General features: G+C 37.3%; 1 long non-coding RNA gene across 1 annotated transcript in view; it reads right to left on the bottom strand.

The window, feature by feature from the left end:
* LOC123632181 overlaps positions 1-17,190 on the bottom strand; it is a 191,686-nt gene extending 174,496 nt beyond the window's left edge. The window contains exon 1 of the long non-coding RNA XR_006733284.1: positions 17,104-17,190. This is a non-coding gene — a long non-coding RNA (uncharacterized LOC123632181). The remainder of the gene's footprint in view (positions 1-17,103) is intronic.
* Positions 17,191-19,742: the final 2,552 nt, after the last annotated feature.

Genomic DNA, 19,742 nt, shown 5'->3' on the forward strand with positions numbered 1-19,742 from the left:
AGCTAGGATAATAATCAGAGATCTAGTAAGTTATAATCTGGTCATCATTTCTTACACAAAGTGTGATGGTTAATTTTGTACCAATTTGACTGACTGACCATGGAGTGCCCAGATACTTGGCCAAATAGTCTGTGTGTGTCTGTGAGGGTATTTTTGGATAATACTAACATTTGAATCAATAGACTGAGTAATGCAGATTTACCTCCTTAATGTGGGTGGGCCTCATCCAATCAGCTGAAAGCCTAAATAGACTAAAAAGATACACACACACACAAACACACACGTTAGTAAGGGGGAACTCCTCCTGCCTAACTACTTTAGCAGGAACATTGTTCTTTTCCAGCTTTCAGACTCAGAGTGAAGCATTGGCACTTCTAGGGTCTTCTTGAGCCTTCCAGTGAAGCAGCTGGAACACCAGCTCTCCTGCTTCTCAGGCCTTCAGACTTTGACTCAGATTGGAACTGCACATCAACTCTCCTGAGTCCCCTGGTCTCTTCCAATTGCAGATCTTAGGACTTCTCAGTCTTCATAATCATACGTGCCAGTTCTTTATAATAAACACACACACACACACACACACACACACACACACACACACACACACAAACATCCTATTGGCTGTTTCTCTGTAATACCCTAATACACTAAGTTGCAAGCAAACAGTGTTGTGATAAAAGAAAGGAACTCACTAAACCTTCAGGTGATCAAAACTTCCCTTTCCTAAATAACTTTGAGGAAGTTAATATTTATGAGAAACAGAATAAATTCCATTTCCTAATAACCACATTAAACCCTTTTTTAAAAAACTGAAAATAATATGTGTATGAAACAAAAATTTCTTAGAACTTTCTTAATGGGCCATCAGATTCAAAACAAGCATGAGAAATGGACAGACAAGTTAACAGATCTGAAATTTTGTCAATGCTTTCTTAAAGAGAAAAGTTCATTTTTAGGTATTTTTATCAAAGAATACGGCATCATAAATTGCATTAAAAACTGACTATTAATAGAAAGAGGACCCAAAAGAAGTAGACAGTCACAAGAAAACAAAAAAAATCTAAAGGGAAGAACAAAAATTCCCTTGTCCATTTAATACCATTTAGAAAAGGAAGCAAAGGAAGGGAATCAACATTTGATCAAAAGCAACCCACTGGTTTCTCTGTAAGAAGAGTTAGTTTTCAATATATGGGATGTTTACGTAAAAGTAGAATATTTTCTTCTCTTTAAATTCATACCAACTTCTCTCAAATCAACACCTGCTCCAAATTTCCAACAGATTTTTAATTCAACATATTCTAGAAATTTATAGTCACCTGAACTTTTGTTGACTGACAGAATTTGTTACAAACCATAGTATCAAATATTTAGAGGGAATAATAAATTTACTTTAAAAGTTCCTTAGTATTGGGAAAAAGTAAGACACACTATCCAATAAAGAGTGTTGGCATATTTGGGGGAAAATATAGTGGACATCTGCATCTCACACCAACTATAAATAAAGAGCTAAATATATGGCAAAAACATTACAGTGATAGAAGAAAATATGGAATATCTTTTTGTAGTCTTTTGCTGGACAATGTCTACCTAGACAAGACCCAAAACTCAGAAGTCATAAAGAAAAAGACTATTAGACTGGATTACATAAAATGCTAAATTTTTGTGAGGCAAAACCAATTATCCTATCTCCTTTAGGAACAAGTCGTTGTCTTCAGTCCACATTCCCGATTCAGTTAACTAACACAGAAGCTTTGTAGGAGATGCTATCATTGGTGGTTCTAGCAAATCCCTCTCTCAGTACAAGATTCAAGCAATAAGATCCAACCCCTCTCCAGCCAGAGTCACCTCTCGCCTTGCTACTTGTTACCTCAGGAGTAGATCAAGGTTCTTTGGGGCTCACAGTTTATATAAATTTGAGGGGTTATTTCTAAGAAAAAAGAACATCATATTACAAATATAAAGTTAGGTATACAAGTGAATGTTTATTTAAAATGAGAAAATAAATCATAATTTATAAAACAAAAAATATTGATACATAAAAATTTTTAAATCTAGAAAAATAATGTATTTTATTGTCATGTTGTATGTTTTCCACATTTTTGCTTCCTGTTTTCTGATCACTTTTTTATGACAATTGTGTAATATTAATTTCTAGTAAGGATAAAAGGATAGTTTTTTGTCTACAAAAGTTGATGGAAATTTGTTTTATTATCAGGTTCACAAAGGTTTCTTTTGAGCTTTCCAAGAAGGAGCACCAGATGTCACATTCTCATCCACTTTGATCATGATTTTGGAAGCCATTCCTGCTCCAGAAGGCCTAACAATAGCTTAGCTATGTATCAAAGTGACTGAGAACCATATATAGCCTACTAACCCCAGGCTAATTAATGAGCCAGCTCATCCTCCCTCTTACCCAGATCCCAAAAATGTCCACAATAAATTCCAACTCACCTGCCAAGAAGGGAAATGGTAAAAGTGGAATGAAAAAAGACAACAGTTTCAATCTGAGTTGGCAAAGTATCTTACTTTGCAAATTTTACAAAGGCATGTAACTATATAAAAGCATTAATAGGATTCCTCACAGAGCCTTGGAAAGTGTCCTTGCCAGGGGCCCTGAAACTGAAGCTTTATTAGATTAACAGCAAAATTCATCTGTGGTTTCTTCCCAAGACAGGACAAGTGAACGAAGAACTAGAAGAAGAGGCAAATGAGTGGCAGACGTAGTGATTTCAAGAAGTCCATAATCACAAACTGGCACACATCCTGGCCACTTCTAGGAAGGGTTGTTGGTGTGAAGCAGAGAAGGGAACAAAATCAGAATGAAATGCTTTAGAATATATCACTCAGTCAGAGTAGGAGCCATGTGGGAATTGAATATACAACATCATACTGCAGACATATGTGGACAGAGCAAATTGATAATGAGGAGGTCTGCCAAGAGGAAAGAAGGAGAGAGAAGGGGGAGCCTGGCACTGGCTAAAGACATATATAATTTTGTTTAACTTCCACAACAATCCTGGGTATTGTTATGCCCATTTTACAGATAGAACTGAACATCAGACAAGTTATGCAACTTTCCCAAGGACACATTACAAATTACTAGCCCTGCTTCCCCCACCTTACTGCCTGCCTACATTGGCAGTAAAGACTTCCTCATGCACTTCAAATAGCAAATCCCAAAACATACATACTTTTCAGTACAAGGTGTTGAAATGAAATGAAATATGTAGGGAAGAAATTTCTAAATTTAACATTTTATTTGGGATACAAGAATTGCAATTCAGGACATACACACAGACCAGGTGGTCTTCAGTATGTTTGAAGAACAAAGAGGAAATTGGAGGTTTTACAAAAAGGAGAAATATTATGTACTGTTTTTCCAGAAAGTTCATTGGCACTAGTAAAGTTTGGGGGAGGTGGCAAGCTCTGCTGGTGAGTGACAGTGGTGAGTAAAACTAGTCTTAGAGTTGCAACAGGTTGTTTCAGAAGCCATTATATAAAACTAGTTTCAGGGGACATCAGGTAGTTTGAGCAGCCAGAGAATTACATTCTTGGAGAAACATGCAGTAAGTGTTTCTCCCCTTGGCTTCTTGACTGTCAGTTGGGTATGAAAAGAATAACCCAATTTGTATGATCAACTTTCACAAAGGTCACAGCCATTCAAATTGGCCTATGAAAGTGACTAAATCAGTAGTTAGAGCAAACTAAGTTATTTAAATTATCATCAATCTTGTGTAAAGCTGTTGAGGACAAAGGAGGGAGAACTTCCCAGAAAATGGCAATTCAATAATAAAGCTGTTCTTCAGCTTTCAATCAAACTCTCCACCTAAATGCTTTTGGAGTAGGTATCTGAGCTTCCTCCTGTGTAATGATACTTGACTGGACACTATGAGCTTGCATCAAGTGGGCATTGAATGAGAGACATCCACTCACCTGAACAGGGATTTGTCAGCAATTTCCCATAAAACACAGGTCTAAAGATAGGCAAATCAAAGTGTGACTGGTATGTAAAAATTAAATCAACTTAAGTATAAAGTGGGTCTAACATAAATGCAAACCAGACAGAGACTACAAACATAAATTGTGATAAAAATTCATTTAGAAGAAATAAATACAGAGAGATCTGTGAGGTGAGTTTGGGGAGTTTAATGTCAGATGGTATTCAGGAATCACAAAAATCATTATTTTCTTCATAATCAGAAAATAGAGGCAGGGTTAAATAATGACTCATTTACATCTAAGATAACTTAGGCCCAGTTTCTCCTTTATTGAAATAACACATTCAGTAATAGATATTTTCAGAAGTGAAAGATATATGTGTATGTGTATATTTTTTCCAGAACTTATTCTTTTGTATATGACCAATATATAGTGATGTTGTAAAAGAGCTAAGAGCAAATATGGTAAAGGCAGAGGATGAAGCAGGAAAATTAATGTTTAAAATAGAATTCTCAAAATTCAGTGACAGTAAAGGTAAATGATAAGTGAAATTGTATATTTCACAAATGTAGTCATATAAAAGAAGATAGCTTCTGAAAGATTGAATTACCCCATTCATTTTGAAGAAAAAAATGAAAGCTTTATTATACATAGATGCTATGGAGTGGAACTAAATTTAGAGTGATCATAAAACTTTAACTTGCTATCCCAGGAATTTGGAAGTGTAACAAATCTCAAGATTGGGCTGCAGAGCCGCTTTCAAAAGGGTATCACATGTTTTAAATCCACACAGTCACAAGGAGTGAAGACTAACAACTGGGATTTCATGGATACTATTAGCTCTTTGAATGTTTTCTCAGATGAGGGGTACGCAAGCAAAATGGGAATCCACTTGGAAAGTTATGCCATTTAGAAAACAGACAAATTTCATCCCACCTCAGGTTTTTTGGCTTTGGGGGGTTTTTTGACAGACTTTTTTATTTTAATTTCAAAATATTAATGGAGTACAAATGCTCTTGTTACGTGGATACATTGTATAATGCTTAAGTAGGGGCTTTTAGTGTGCCCGTCACCAGAATAGTGTTCATTGTACCTGATAGGTAAGTTTTATCGCCCACCTACCACTCACCCTCCCCCCTTCTTGGTTTCCAATGCCTTCACATCTCTTTGTGCCTGTGTGTACCCACTGTCTAGCTCCCACTTATTCATAAGAACATGAGGGGTTTGTTTTTCCATTCCTGAGATACTTCACTTGGGATAATGGTCTCCAGTCAATAAGGAAAAAAGTAAAAGGGAAGTGGTGGCATCTTAAAAAGGCAAAGACATTTTACTTGCTTGCTTGCTTTATATATTAGATCTTGCCCTTTAACCTTTCCTATAGACCTTAGGTTTATCCATATGTCAACCTCATTAATGCAAAGCCCTCTGATGTCTGAACAAGTAAGTGCTTGTGTGTGCTTAAGTATGTGTGTACTTTAAAATGAGCTGGTTTTCTTTGACTTCTTAATCCTTTTCTATAAATCCTTAATTCTCAATAAATAACATTCTTTATAACAACACTGATCTGCACAAGCATGCAAGCCCCACAACCTAATGGCAGCTACCCATTTTAAGGCTGTCAAACCAGACAGACTGCTGTGACATTTGGATGCCTTCCTAAAGGGAAACAAATATCACAGGTGGGCATTATGGCTCAAGTTCTGAAACCATTCACTACCCTTATGCTCTCTTGAGAAGTAAGTAATTACAAGAAAAACTTTCCTGAAACTCTGCCCCCGAAACTTCCATTCAGCCCTGCTTATAGAATCCTTAATCTTTTTTGTCTTTCTCTTTTCAATGGCTTTCATCTTGGCTACTATTCCCTTGTATAGCATATCTGTCAAAATTATATAAAATATAAAAACTCCATTTTTTAAATACAAAAATGGATTTAATTTTACACACTAGTGTCATCAGTTACTCCTTGGTCTTTAATTAAGTGATGAAGCTCATGTGAATTCTTTCTCATGGATTAAAAAATAAATAAATAAGCCATTCAGTTCTATCTGTCCCATCATGTCTCCAGCCACCAAATTTCTAGTAGCCTAGCAGGACTGTGGCAGAAGCCCAGGGTGGCAGTGCATTCTAGAAGCTTGGTAAGCACACTCACACACAACCTTTTGTAAAGGGATAAAAATAGCCACAAAGGGCATTCACATTTGGCACCCCCTCCACACAATCTTGTTCCTAATCTCTTCTCCTAAAATCACTAAAACCCAGCGATAGATTTACTGTCTCTCTCCCTTCCACTTTCCCCATTTAAGCAAGGTTATTTGGCCCTGGACCCACCAATTCAGCAAAAACAATTAATTACCTCAAAGCAAAATTAGATTGTGTTCAATGATATTGTCTCCGTCTGTCATAAAAGAAAATTGCAAATCCAACTTACTGGCTGTCATTTTCCCAGACTGTGCTGATAAAGAGCTGGCTTTGTTATTCAGTAAATGTCTCTGTGAGAAGAGCACGCTATATAATTTGTGAGACCCAGTGTAAAATGAAAGCACAGGGCCCCTCGTTTAAAATGCCAGAAAAACCAATGCCATTGAAGTTACTAAAAAATATTAGCACATTAAATATGAAATATCCGATTTCAACTCAAAAGTGTAGTTTATTATATCTCAAACAAGAACCAGTACAATTAATCAAAGTATATGCCTAAACTATTGACACAGTTGTGCCATCGTAATGGTAGCTTGTTTATGCCAGCCGCGAATAAGCCTGGAGAGCAAGTGGCAGTGAAATCACAAAAGGTGTTTTCCACAGCTTGTTGAGAATTATATATTTTTCCTTGCAAGAAGTGGTCCAAAGCCTGGAAGAAGTGTAGTCAGTTAGTGCAAGTTCTGATGCATACGGTGGATGACAGAGGGTTTCCAAGTCCAGCCTCTGTAGTTTGAGCAGCGTTGTTTGTGCAACATGTGGTCAAGGGTTGTCTTGCAAGAGGACTGGCTGTCTCTATTGACCAATCTCAGCTGCTTAATCACAAGTATCCTCATCATTTTGTCCAGTTGGTTGCAGTAGACATCCGCTGTAATCAACTGAACAAGTTTCACGAAGCTGTAGTGGATAATACCAACTCTGGACCACCAAACTGACATCATTAGCTTTCGTTGATGAATATTCAGTTTTGGACTGTGTTTCAGCACTTCATCTTTATTCAACCATTGTCCCGAATGCTTGCAATTGTCAAAAACAATCCATTTTTCATTACACATATCAATACAGTGTAGAAATGGTTTGCCTTTATGTTGTGACAGCAAAGAAAGGCAAGCTTCAAGACGATTTCTCTACTGACACTTGTTTAATTCATGCAATACCCATCTATCCAGCTATTTTACCTTGCCAATGTGTTTCAAATGGTCCAATATTGTAGGAATAGTAACATCAAACCTTGCTGCTAATTCATGCATAGGTTGAGATGGATTTGTTTCCACTACAGCTCATCATTATCCATCTCGGTCTCAGGTCACTCACATGGCTCATTTTAAGATTTAAATCACCAGAATGGAACTTCTCAAACCACTGATGTACCATGAGTTCATTAGCTACATCCTTGCCAAACACTACCTTGATATGTCAAGCAGTCTGTGCTGCATTGGTTCCACAACAGAACGCATATTTGAAAATAACACAAATTTTTGACTTATCCATGGTTTAAAAAAATTGCTCTAAAAAAAATTTGAAAGATAATCACAAGCCAAACCATGCATTTGAAAGAATGAGGACATACCTTCACAATAAAAATAAAACAGGGAGTGTAAAAATTAAATGTCAGAGATATCAACTGTGAAACTTAGTACTTAAGGAAATCAGACATTTCATACTTAATAACCTAAACATAAACCTTTTGCCTTTCTTCCATGGTCTCTCTCTTGACTTGCTATGGCATTTTTTATTTGCCACTTAATGGCATTCTAAATAACGAAAAAATAAAATTTTATACTATTAGCATGACTTACGCATAGCAATTTTTAAATATAAGAGCATTTTGGTGGTATATGGAATCATCAAAATGACACAATTCATATTTTGTTGTTCAAATATGCATATGTGTATTTCATTCTCAGCAGAGGAGTGGAAATGATGCACAAACTAACTCAGTTGTTTTTATTTCATTTCTTGGTACCAGTACATTCTCTCAACATTCTCTACCTTTGGCTTACTGATGGGTGGTAGAGAACTGAAAGGAAAAGAAACTATGGGTTGCCCTATCTTTCCCTGTGTATGTTATCATTTCGACACAAACAGTTTGCAAATAGAAGGATGTAATATGAGTAAAGGGAATATGATAGGTTTCCACGGTGGTTTGTGTTTCTTAGGATGCCATTGCCTTTTCTGCATTCAAAGCAAGTTGTGGTTCAAACAAAATGTGGCCTCTCATGGCTGAGTAAGTACCTCCACTTACTTAGCCTTGGACACAACACTTCCCCTATACTTTTTTGAAACTTGCTGAACCCCCACATATCATGCATTCACTGGAATTTTGTGCACATAAAGCATTGCAAACACTCTATGTGAATGAGGGGGCAAAGAAAGGTGGATGTGCATATTAAATGTACCTCTCTCCTCCTCAGTGTGTTTCATTGCTCCACTGGACCTTCCTTACATAACACAAGTTCAAAGATGACATTATTAATAATTTCAAGGCAGTGTCAGCAGAACATTAAGCAAAGCACGGGGCCCTTCTGAGTACAGGTTGCAAAGCTAGCCCTGTTTGTGAGATGTATTTGGACAGAAAATTCTCACTCTTCTATACTGGGAGGGAGGAATGGGACTTACATTTAGTGAGTATTTACTATGTGCTGAGCACTTGGTTAAACCCTTCACATACACTACCTCATTTAATCATCACATAACACTTTGGGGTAAATATTATTACCTCCATTTACAGAGGAGGAAATTGGAGATTTTAGAAGCTAAGTGATTTGCCCACTATCTCGTGACTAAAAGATAGTGGAGCAGGGATTTTAACCCAGGTTTGACTGATCCCAAAGCCCATTACATCTACTATCTCCATGACAGCATTTAGTGCATATTTTGGATTACAAAATTTTTGTTACTATCAGATATAACACATATAATAAATATCTATATGCCAGTAACACCAAGTATGAATTAATAAAATAGTATGGTTCACATGCTCACTTATTTAAAAATCTCATCTAGCCTTCTAGTTTAATATGACAGATAGAGCACACATATTTATCTCCCTTCCCTCCTGAGGCTTCATTAAAATAATAATAAGACTGTTTTTTAAGGTATAAACCACCAACTACAAATAGCAAAGGATAGAAGCTATTGGTAAATAGGCAATTTCAATAAATCAAAGGAACAATTCACACCAAAATATGCATTATAAATCCATTTATGAAGTTTAAAATCAGGCAAAACGAAGTATTTAGTGTTTCGGAATACATACATAGATGATAAAACTATTTTTAAAAGCAAAGGAATGACGAACACAGCTTTCAGTGTAGCAGTTTCCTCTGGAGGAGAGGGTCACATGCTAAAGAGGAGAACACAGGGACTTCTTCTATGCTGCCTAAGCAAGGTAGTAGATGCATGGGTATTCATTTTGTTATAAATTTATAATATATGGGGAGATACAAACACACACACACACACACACACACAGAGCATATGCTGTTTTGAATGTATGGCTTATTTCCCCCCAAAAAATGTAACTTTTTAAAAAGAGACTGCATTTATAAAATAACTACACTACAACATCATATAAAGGAGGAACTATCAGATAACTAGAAAAAACTTTTGGAAATTAAAATATGATTGCCAAATTAAAATTCAGTAGAAAAGTTAGACAATAAATCTAAAGAAATCTCTCAGATTACAACACTCATAGACTAAAACATGGGAGAAAAGACCAATGATCCAAAGGGCTATTTCAAGAGGTTTTACATCCAAATAAGAATTACAGAAATAGAGAAAAAAAGAAAGAAGAAGGGAAAGATTACCACAGAAGTGCTAATGATAATTTCTCTAAGATGAATCCAGTCTTCATTTTATGCTCAAGACTTAAATGTGTCCTGAAAATATGTTATACATCTAAGAATAAAGAGAAGATTCAAAGAACAGCCAAGGAGAGAAGACAGCGCACCTGTAAAGGAATGAGAGTCAAAGACATTAGCCTTTTCTTCATAACAGAGAATGTGGAAAGGCAATGGGAAAAGGCCTTCAAATTTGCCAGGGAAAATTTTTTCAACTCAGATTTCTATAACCAACCTTATAACCACCTATGAGAATATAATAAAGATGTCTTGAAACAAACAAGGACGCAAGTTTACTTTAAATGCACCATTTCTTAGGAATAAAAATCTATCTCAAGAAAATAGGGAAATATTCCACCAAAACAAAGAAGGAGGAAGATATAGGGCACCCCAAAACAGTGATTCCCAACCCTAGAGAAGCAAAGCAAAATTTCAGGATGACAGCCACATACTGTTCTAGAGAGTCCGATTAAAGATTAGGGCCAGAAGACAGAGGGTTTGTTATGGGAAGACTCAGAGAGATGAGAATAAATAGAATAAATAACACGGTTGGAAGTTTGGAAAAACTTGAGGATAAAACAAAGGCACTTAGTGAAGTGTAAAAAAGAGAATCTGTTAATTTGACACAAGGAACATTCTCCATTAGGGATGCTAAGTTTGTATCTCAATGAGAAGGAAGTGTAACACTGGCATACTACTTGGCTCTACAAGGAACAATACGAATGTGCACGTGTGTTGGTGCAGGTCCTCCAGGAAGCAGTGGTCAAGGCAGAGTTAGAAGTGCAAGATATGTATGTATTGGGTGGGGATGCTTGTGAAGGATAAAGGGGAGAGGAAATAGGAATAGGCTGGAAACACCTTCAGTCCTTAATGTAGGTTTGACACCTGTGAAAGGAAAGGAAGAAAGGAGGCTTGGGTAGGAAGAGCCCAAATTATAGCACTGCTCTAAAAAGTTTTCAGCCAGCCCAAGCAGGAGCTACAGAGCAAAAATTGCCCTTTGGGGGGTCCCATGTTGGACAGCAGTCGCCAGTACCTAGAATCCCAACCATGCACAGTTACTGGCTAGAGTTGCCCAGAGAGTCAGGAAGAATATGTCCTCTGCTAGAATACTCAAAAGTACTGCAATTCAGGTTACCGGTGACTACACTTTGCTGGAGAGGCTCTCTTAAAGGAGATGTGAGTGGCATAGCACACTTCTTCCAATAAATGCAACATACAAACTCAGACCCAAAGAACACAGCCTCAAGACTAAATCCAATTACTGCATCAGCTGGAAATTTTTTCAGTATATGTACTCCTTTATACCTGGTCCAGATGCAGTCTAGTCATTTTCCAAAAGAATTTTTTAAAAAGCCAAGTTAACTTATCCAACATACACAATGGTGGGGGAGGTAGAGGATAACCACAGTAAAAGCTACTCAGTTATCAAATACCGGGCCCATAATGTGAAAATTCTCAGAGCTCATGATTGTCTCCATTGGCCAATCTAGAAGAACTCAGTTCTGCTGTGTGCTTGTCCATTTTCTTCAGAGGCTTCTGGTTTTCTTTGGGCGTTTCTTTCTTGTCCATTACCCTCCTTAAACATATTTGAAGTGGGGCTTGAACAGCTTTCACAATCTACTTCCTGCTGATGCAGTTTTGCAGATTAGCAAATTGCTTTCAAGGTCAAAAAATCACAGGCTTTTGTAGGTCTGATGTGTGGGTTATTTGGTAAAAACATTCCCTCAAAAATTTACTAGCTACTATTCTTTTAGATGTTAAAGGTTAAACACAGCTGAAGATTTCACTGACACATCATTTCCAGACTGGAAGATTGACGTTTTACTATCCTCTGTGCTCTGCCTAGGACACTCTCTGGAGTAGCTGGCAGCTACTGGAAGCCAACTGAGATAAGGCTTGGGTGGCAAGGCAACATCCTTAATTTCATCTTTGCAGCTACACTAGTTCCCATAGTCTGACAGAGGTGCTTAACAAGGTTTGGGGCTCTATTCTTATCTTCTGCTAAAGCTGACAGTTCTGTAATTGCTTAAATTTTGATTACAGAATCAATCGAGTTTTCCAGCCCTGAAAAGCCCCAGGTTAACCAAACCCCCAGCCATCTAATATTGCCTTAGGCACTGAGTCCCTCAGCAGAATTGCATTCCCTTCCATTTCTACTTGTAAACCAGCCTGACCTGCGCTCTCTCTCTTGTGGAGCCTTCTAAATGAGGCAAGAAGTAGCCAACAGACGTTGAATTTTTTCCTACCACTTCCCTTGGAGTTATTGGTTCAGTTGGCCCATAATTTGTTTGGTCCAGTTATCAGAGGCGTGTTGGCTGCCATTTTGCCAAACCATTAAAAAAAAATGCCTCCTCCCTTACATTCTGCTACATCTGTATCCTTGAAACCATCAAACAAATGCATCTATTTAAGTTTCTGTTATACGCAGTACCCCACTTCACATGCCAAATTGTATGTTAGTTAAGATACAGGTCAAGCTGAAAGAAATAGAAACCTGAGCTAACATACCTTTAGACAGAAGATAATTTCTTTCATAAGAGCGGCAAGACGAAAGAAGGGGAGATAAACAGTAGAGCCCTTTCCTTTAAAGTCTTTGGTAGTATCATGTCATTTTCACTTATATCCCTCTGGCTAGAACATAACCCATGACCACACTTAAGTGAAAGGAAAGCTAGGAAATAGATGGCCATGTATCCCCATAAAAGTCCCATGGCGCTCTTAACAATGGAAGAGATAGAGAAAGGAAATCAGAAACAGCCAGCCTCCTCTGCCACTCTTCCCCAAGTCTTCCTCCTTATTTACTGGAGAACATCCAGACTAATTCTCCTAAGACAGAATTTCCCCTATAATTCACTTAATCAGGACTGATATGAATCCCTACTGCTCGATACGTAAAAAATCAGTTTCTCTTGCTCTGACTTCCAAGGCTCCTCAATCATACTTTTTTCAAAGCCAATCTCAGGTCTCATTCTCTTTATGTTAGTAAAATCACAGGCCACTCCAGCCTGGTCTCTCTGTTCTCTGAACTGCCAGTGATGCAGTTCAGCATTTGATTGTTCTCTAATTTTCAGTCTAAAAAATATTTTGTCTATACAGACTGATTTTGTGCTCATTATAAGAAAGTTTCAGGATTTATCATTCTTTTTTTTTTGTCCCACAGTACATATTAAAATGTTAATCTCATAGAGAGTGCTTAACAAATAATGCTTGATAGACCAGAATCTTAAGTCCTTAAACATGCAAGAATTATAAGGGTAATAACTTAAAAGTACAACAAAGAATTTTTATTTTCTCTAATGCCATGGTTTTGTAAATGTACTATGTAGGGTTGAATTCTTCTTACAAATAAATTTCTAAAAGTTCACAAATACATTATTTCTTTTCAAAAACATGTATTTCTTCTCTTTCTTAATATTAAAAAATAGTAAAAAAAGAAATGTAGGAAATGTAAGTAGGAAAATAAAATCATCTATAATCCCTACAAGAATAGGTTACCACCAATAATACTTTGGAATATATTCTTCAGTGAAAATATTATTTCAAACACATGTCAATGAGAATTCCATGCACATGGTTTGAATTGCCTGAAAACTATCAGAGTATTATTATCTTAAACAGAATTAATGATCTTTCTTATTTTTATCCAACAGGACTATTTCAAGCCTGCTAACATTCTTCTCTCTGCACCACTTTCACCAAAGCATATATATTTAAGCTGATTTTATGCTTTCAGGGTTTACTATAGACAAGTACTTGGCTTTTAGAGATATAGTAACATGTCACACCATCTATAGTCATAAAACAAAACATGTAGTATTTTTATGTGTTTCATTTTTTCTTCTCTATGGGTTCTAAACATCAATGTGCACATTTTCAATAAAAAGGGATACCTACACTATAAACTTATATTTGTATATGTTTCAATATATTTTATGGTCTTCACAATTCTCAGCAAGCACCAAAAGATATATTCTCTCAACTTTCAGATAAAATTTCCACAAGATACATTTTCCCTTTAGAATATTAATCATTAAATTATATCTATACCTTCTTGTTTATATCACAGAGTTATGATGAAAATAAATGAATAAATAAATTTGAAAGAATTTTTAGATCCTGGAAGGAAGTGCAGTATATAAAGGTGAGGTATTACTTTATTTACAAACTCAAGATTTATTTTGAAATACAGCATTGTATTGCATATACACAGTTATTTCCCAGAATCACTACTTTCATCTCAATAAAAATCAAATTATTGATTGCTTCTCTTTTCTCTGTAATGGGTCCTCAGATCTAAAATATTTTATTGAAACGATAGCTTTCCTGTATTGAAAAAGAGTGCATTCACCTGAGAATAAATGGCCCCCCACTTGTTTCAAAGGGGGAGATTACAGAGATGAAGACTACTTACGAAAAACTTGAAAAAGAATGGACCCACAATAGGCAACAGAATTTCAAGAATAAACAACAGGTACGATATGAAATCAAGAGGAAGTGCTATCCTGATCAATAGTTTCATTCCTTTATTTTTGACTTATCAAACTGTTATTGCTAATTTATTATTTTCCAAATTGGCATATGGAAAATACGAGACAAGTATTAGAAAACCAAAGAGGGAATTGATTCCTAGGCAAAATGTGAACAATTATTAAATCCAGGTGATGAGTATATGAATGTTTATTATATCACTCACTCTACCTTTCTGTAGTTTTTTAAATTGTCATAATGAAAAATTGCTTTACCTCAAAGTTTCAATCACTTCCATTTCACCAACTATTAATAAAACTCCTTGCTGAATAAAACTACTCCAGAATTAGTACCAGCAAAGCAATTCACTTTAATACTCTCTATACCTTTTACAAAATAAATTGTTAGAGTAGTGTCTGATTTTAACTAAATAAGCCAACAAATAGATGTCCAGATAAGGAAAGCCCTGCCTTCATTATCCCTTGCTTCTGTACAATTTCTGTGACCTATTTCAAGAATAAATCACACAGGTTTGTTTTCCCAGGGAGTCTCTAATACTCTCCAACAATATCACTTATGTTTATTTCCCCAAAGGATTTCCTGGGTACTCCTGCTTGGAGGCTTATTGATGTTCATACAAGTACATATCATTTTCATAGATATTATTTATTTCTTCTTGCATCATAACAAGCCCTTTTCTTTTGATAGCAATATCGATGAAAATGAGCAGCAAAATAGATTTTATTTACTTCCCCCACAAGTCAGAAAGAATGAAATTCCACCTCAAATTTGTTCCTTTGGACTGAGGTTTTTCTAATTCCAAATATCTTTTTATTACTTTCATTATTATTTGCACTTACACAAATACTACTCATTTATTGTGGAAAAATTTTAAACATAGGAAAAAGTATATAATTCTATCACTGAAAGAGGCTCCTTCCAGCCTTTTTCAGATGGTTTATACCATCACCCACACTAGATCTCTCCTTTAACAGGTGTGTGCACTGAGGAAATGAAGACTAGGAGGCGTTATTGTCCTCCTGATGCTAGAGAGGCCCTCAGAAGACAGGCAATGACACCATAAGCCAATCTCAAAAGTATGTGTTTTTTTGACTATGACATACGTGTATCTCAGGAAACCATCACCCACAAGATAATATTTCCTAATCTTCCCAAGCTCTCTGCCCACTCTACTCCCACCCCTAGCAACTTTGTATTTAAAGAGGTGGGATCCTTATTAGAAGAAATGGAAGTCAGGAAACCACCCCCAGTTTGGAATTGCTTATGTTTGAACATCATCTTCCATCTTTCTGTGAGTTCTTGGGGATGTTTATCTCTTCCCCAAAACACTAAAGCCAGGCTTTAATGAAACTCAACCCAAAGGATAGCTTGGATTCTTCCCCATGGTCAGGATCTGTGCATTTACTATAAACAAATATTAAATAAGGAACTCATATTGACTTGGAGAAGATGAAAAATCTTCTGAAACAATAAGGAAAAGTAGGTTTTTCACTGGGTGGTCCAGTAACAGATGGTCTAAAATTACTTAATGCTAGGTGATATAGAGCTTAAAAAATGTTAAATCTGAGAAATAAAAAATAAAAGAAAGAAGAGAGCAAAATCTCCCAATTTCAACTGATTATTCTTTTTTTGAAGTCTCCCAAAACATATTTTGTTACAAGAATTAAAATAGGCCGGGCGCGGTGGCTCACGCCTGTAATCCTAGCTCTGGGAGGCCGAGGCGGGTGGATCGCTCGAGGTCAGGAGTTCGAGACCAGCCTGAGCAAGAGTGAGACCCCGTCTCTACTGAAAATAGAAAGAAATTATCTGGCCAACTAAAAATATATATACAAAAAATTAGCCGGGCATGGTGGTGCATGCCTGTAGTCCCAGCTACTAGGGAGGCTGAGGCAGTAGGATCGCTTGAGCCCAGGAGTCTGAGGTTGCTGTGAGCTAGGCTGATGCCACGGCACTCACTCTAGCCCGGGCAACAGAGCGAAACTCTGTCTTAAAAAAAAAAAAAAAAGAATTAAAATACATTATGACTACTTTTCCGTGTTAATAAATATAACTCTCCAATTATACTACTATATGACTATAGAGCAGTCTGATTTATAGATATGCTACAATATATTCAGCCAGTCCCAACTGTTGGACATTTAAAGCTATTATAAGTAGAACTATAGTAAACACATGTATATTTCAGTCTTTACACATCTTTAATTATTTTACAAATTGCTGATCTAAGGACTATGTGTACATTTTAAGGGTTTCATTACATATTGCATATATAATCACATACTATATCTCTCATATTGACCTCCCCAAAGTCAGTATGCTCCTTCCAGCATTGCATCAGAATACTTGCTGCCCCACACCCTTCCCATAATTAGGTATTATCATAAATCTGAATGTTTAGCGAATTGGTAAGTATAAAATGGTATCCCCTTATTTTACCCACTGGTCATAGTTTGCCAACCCCTGTTCTAAGGGATTCAGAAATAGCACTTAATAGTCTGTGTAGGTGCAGGCAATAAGGAACCAGGGACTTTGAAGAAGGGAGGGCTACCAATGCCTGTCAGAGAGGAAGAAACTTGCCAGAGGGCACAGACCTGACCTGGCCTGTAGAAGTGGCTTAGCCAGGTAGGGACATAGCTACCTGAGCGTGTGGCCAGAGCTGCCAGTGAAACAGCCCCTGGGTGGGAAGGAGGGGCCAACTCACAAGGGTCACTGATGAGATCCCCACTGGACCATCTGCACACCGATCTACTGACTTCCACAATGAATAAAGAAGAATGAGGACCGGAATCTGGATGGGAAGCAACCTCCTGCCACCATCCCCTCAACAGTGTCCCTCCAGCACCCTCTGTTGACAAAGCTTAGCATCAAGCCAGCTGGAGAAGGAGAAACATTTAGAGTTCAGCTCTAGGATCACAAAGCAGGGCACAGAATGGTAGATTGGAGCTGACAGACAAAAATTAAAAATTGGTATATGGATGCCACATTTTCTAGTAATCCAACTTTATTCAATGATGAAGTTTAAAAAATCTTACAGGAACAAAAATTTAGCATGTCCTTATAATCCAAATATCAAGTCTTAGTAGGGCTTTTGACAAACTATGAGAGTCACTGCTAAATTACAAGAATTGCCAACTATGGTAAGTTGATGGTATGAATGACTTCAATTCTTCACTCCTCCCTTTACCCCATTTCTTTTGCCACCTGCCTTTGCAGTCCTGACCCCTAAAAAGGCAATCTATTTCCTTACCCCTCGAATCTGGGCTGGTTTTGTAACTTGCTTAAGCCAATGAATGTTAACAGATGTGATGTAAGCAGAAACTTGAAAAAAGTATTTCTGTGTCCCTGCCTACCTCTCTCCCTCTGCCATTGCCATGAAAATATGGCCACATTAGCCTATTAGATGCCAAAAGACACATGGATTGAAACCAAGTTATCCGACATAACAAGCATGTCTAGATAAACCTACCACCTGTTGACATGCAGTTATGAGGGAAAGCCCAGCTAAGAAGAGTAGAGCTGCCCAGCTGATAGACACATGAGCCCTGCATAGCCCAGACAAGACCAGATGAACACCTTGGCACAAGCTAGACAAAAGCTTAGTGTTGTATAGTACTGAAGGTTTTTGTTTGTTTATTATACAGCATTATAGTGATAATAGGTAACTGATATACTTCCCTTCTGTATATTAATAGATGAGAGGAACATCATTTGTATACCGTACAGGTGTATGGATAATTGATGTTTTACTATGAAAGTTGAGATCCATCCTTGTTTTTCCACATTAAAAACATCCAACTTCTGCTTGGAAGTAATGATCAGGTATATTGTAAGTTAGGGTGAAACATTTTCCCAAGTCCACCTTTGGAGTTTTCAGACATGAGAATGAGTAAACTGCTGCAGGATCTGTTGAGGCATAAAGGAGGAATCTAGCATTTCCAGCTAGTGGTTTCTTTCACACTTGTCTGCAGCTTACAGCTCCCCACCAGATGCATGTAGACACCCAAACTCACCTAGATCAGCACTTTAGTCAACCCCCATCTTCTCTATCCAAAAAAGGTCTACCACAAACCCACATAAAAGAGCAAAACGTAAATGCTCTTTTTCTTCAGCCCACTCCGACTAGGCCATCTCTGGGATCCCATCCTCAGTAAGTCAGCTCCCTGCCACAGGTACTCAAGATCCCCATGCCAGGCCCTGGCAGCCTCCTGTGGCCTCCCATCCTTCATCTTTCTCTCATCCCTGGTTTCTCTTCATCCCCCCCCCCCATATATAGAACCTGCTCTTAGCTGTGAGCATCTGTGAAATTCATACCCACTGAAATTATAGTGATGATAACTTAGGAGCAATGGAATCTTACCAGAGAGAGGGTGTAACCGTATAAGACAGAATGGCAGACATCAGTAGTAGAATACGGAGGGAGGTGGGGAGCACAGCCAGGGAAGGGCAGGCTTCACGGACATGAGACCTGCACACCTGCACAGTGCCATGCACCTAAAAGAAACCCACACTTGGTTTAATGCTTTACTGTTGCCTTCTTGAAATTTTTAATAATTTTTGAACAAGGGGCTCTGCAATTTTATTTTGCACTAAGCCTCACAAATTCTATCTGGGTTTGTCCAGAGGTAACAGATGGTTCCCCTGATATGTTCTGTTCTACAGAAGAATGGGTTTCATATATGGAAATCATTTTACCTATAAAGTTTCCCAGATGCTACTGACATAATAAGATACTGAAGTCTAATCTATCAACATTTAGTATTTTAAGTCTCAGGTTCTTTCTGCTTCTCCATAGTCATTCATATACCAATGCATACACCCTTAAAAAAGAGTTGAAACAAATATTGGCAAAAGTCCGTGAGAAGACTATTTTGATTTTCCTGAAAACAGAACATATTTACCATTAACACTCCGGCACCATGTTAAATGTTCTGCTGGGACTACCCTATAAACCCTTATCCCTCTTGCCTTCATTCCACATTCTGTTCTGTGGCAGGGAAAATGGAGATCTAAAATGCAATTTTTCCCTAGAGGTAACATTTCATGTACTATTTATTAAATCTACATTGTATGTCAGATATCTAAAATAAACCATAAAAAATGGCCTCATACTAAAATAACCTTTTCAATTACCTCTCAATGTAATACCTTTGTAACTCTTCCACATGTCATAAAGCCCAAGGACTGGTGTTTCCTAGAAGTGTCATTATTGCTACTGGCAACAATGAATCTGCTCCCTGAGTTTTTCCATATCCTCTCCTCTTTGTACTATATTTTATG

This window comes from Lemur catta, chromosome 2, assembly GCF_020740605.2.
Source record: "Lemur catta isolate mLemCat1 chromosome 2, mLemCat1.pri, whole genome shotgun sequence".
Lineage (NCBI taxonomy): Eukaryota > Metazoa > Chordata > Mammalia > Primates > Lemuridae > Lemur > Lemur catta.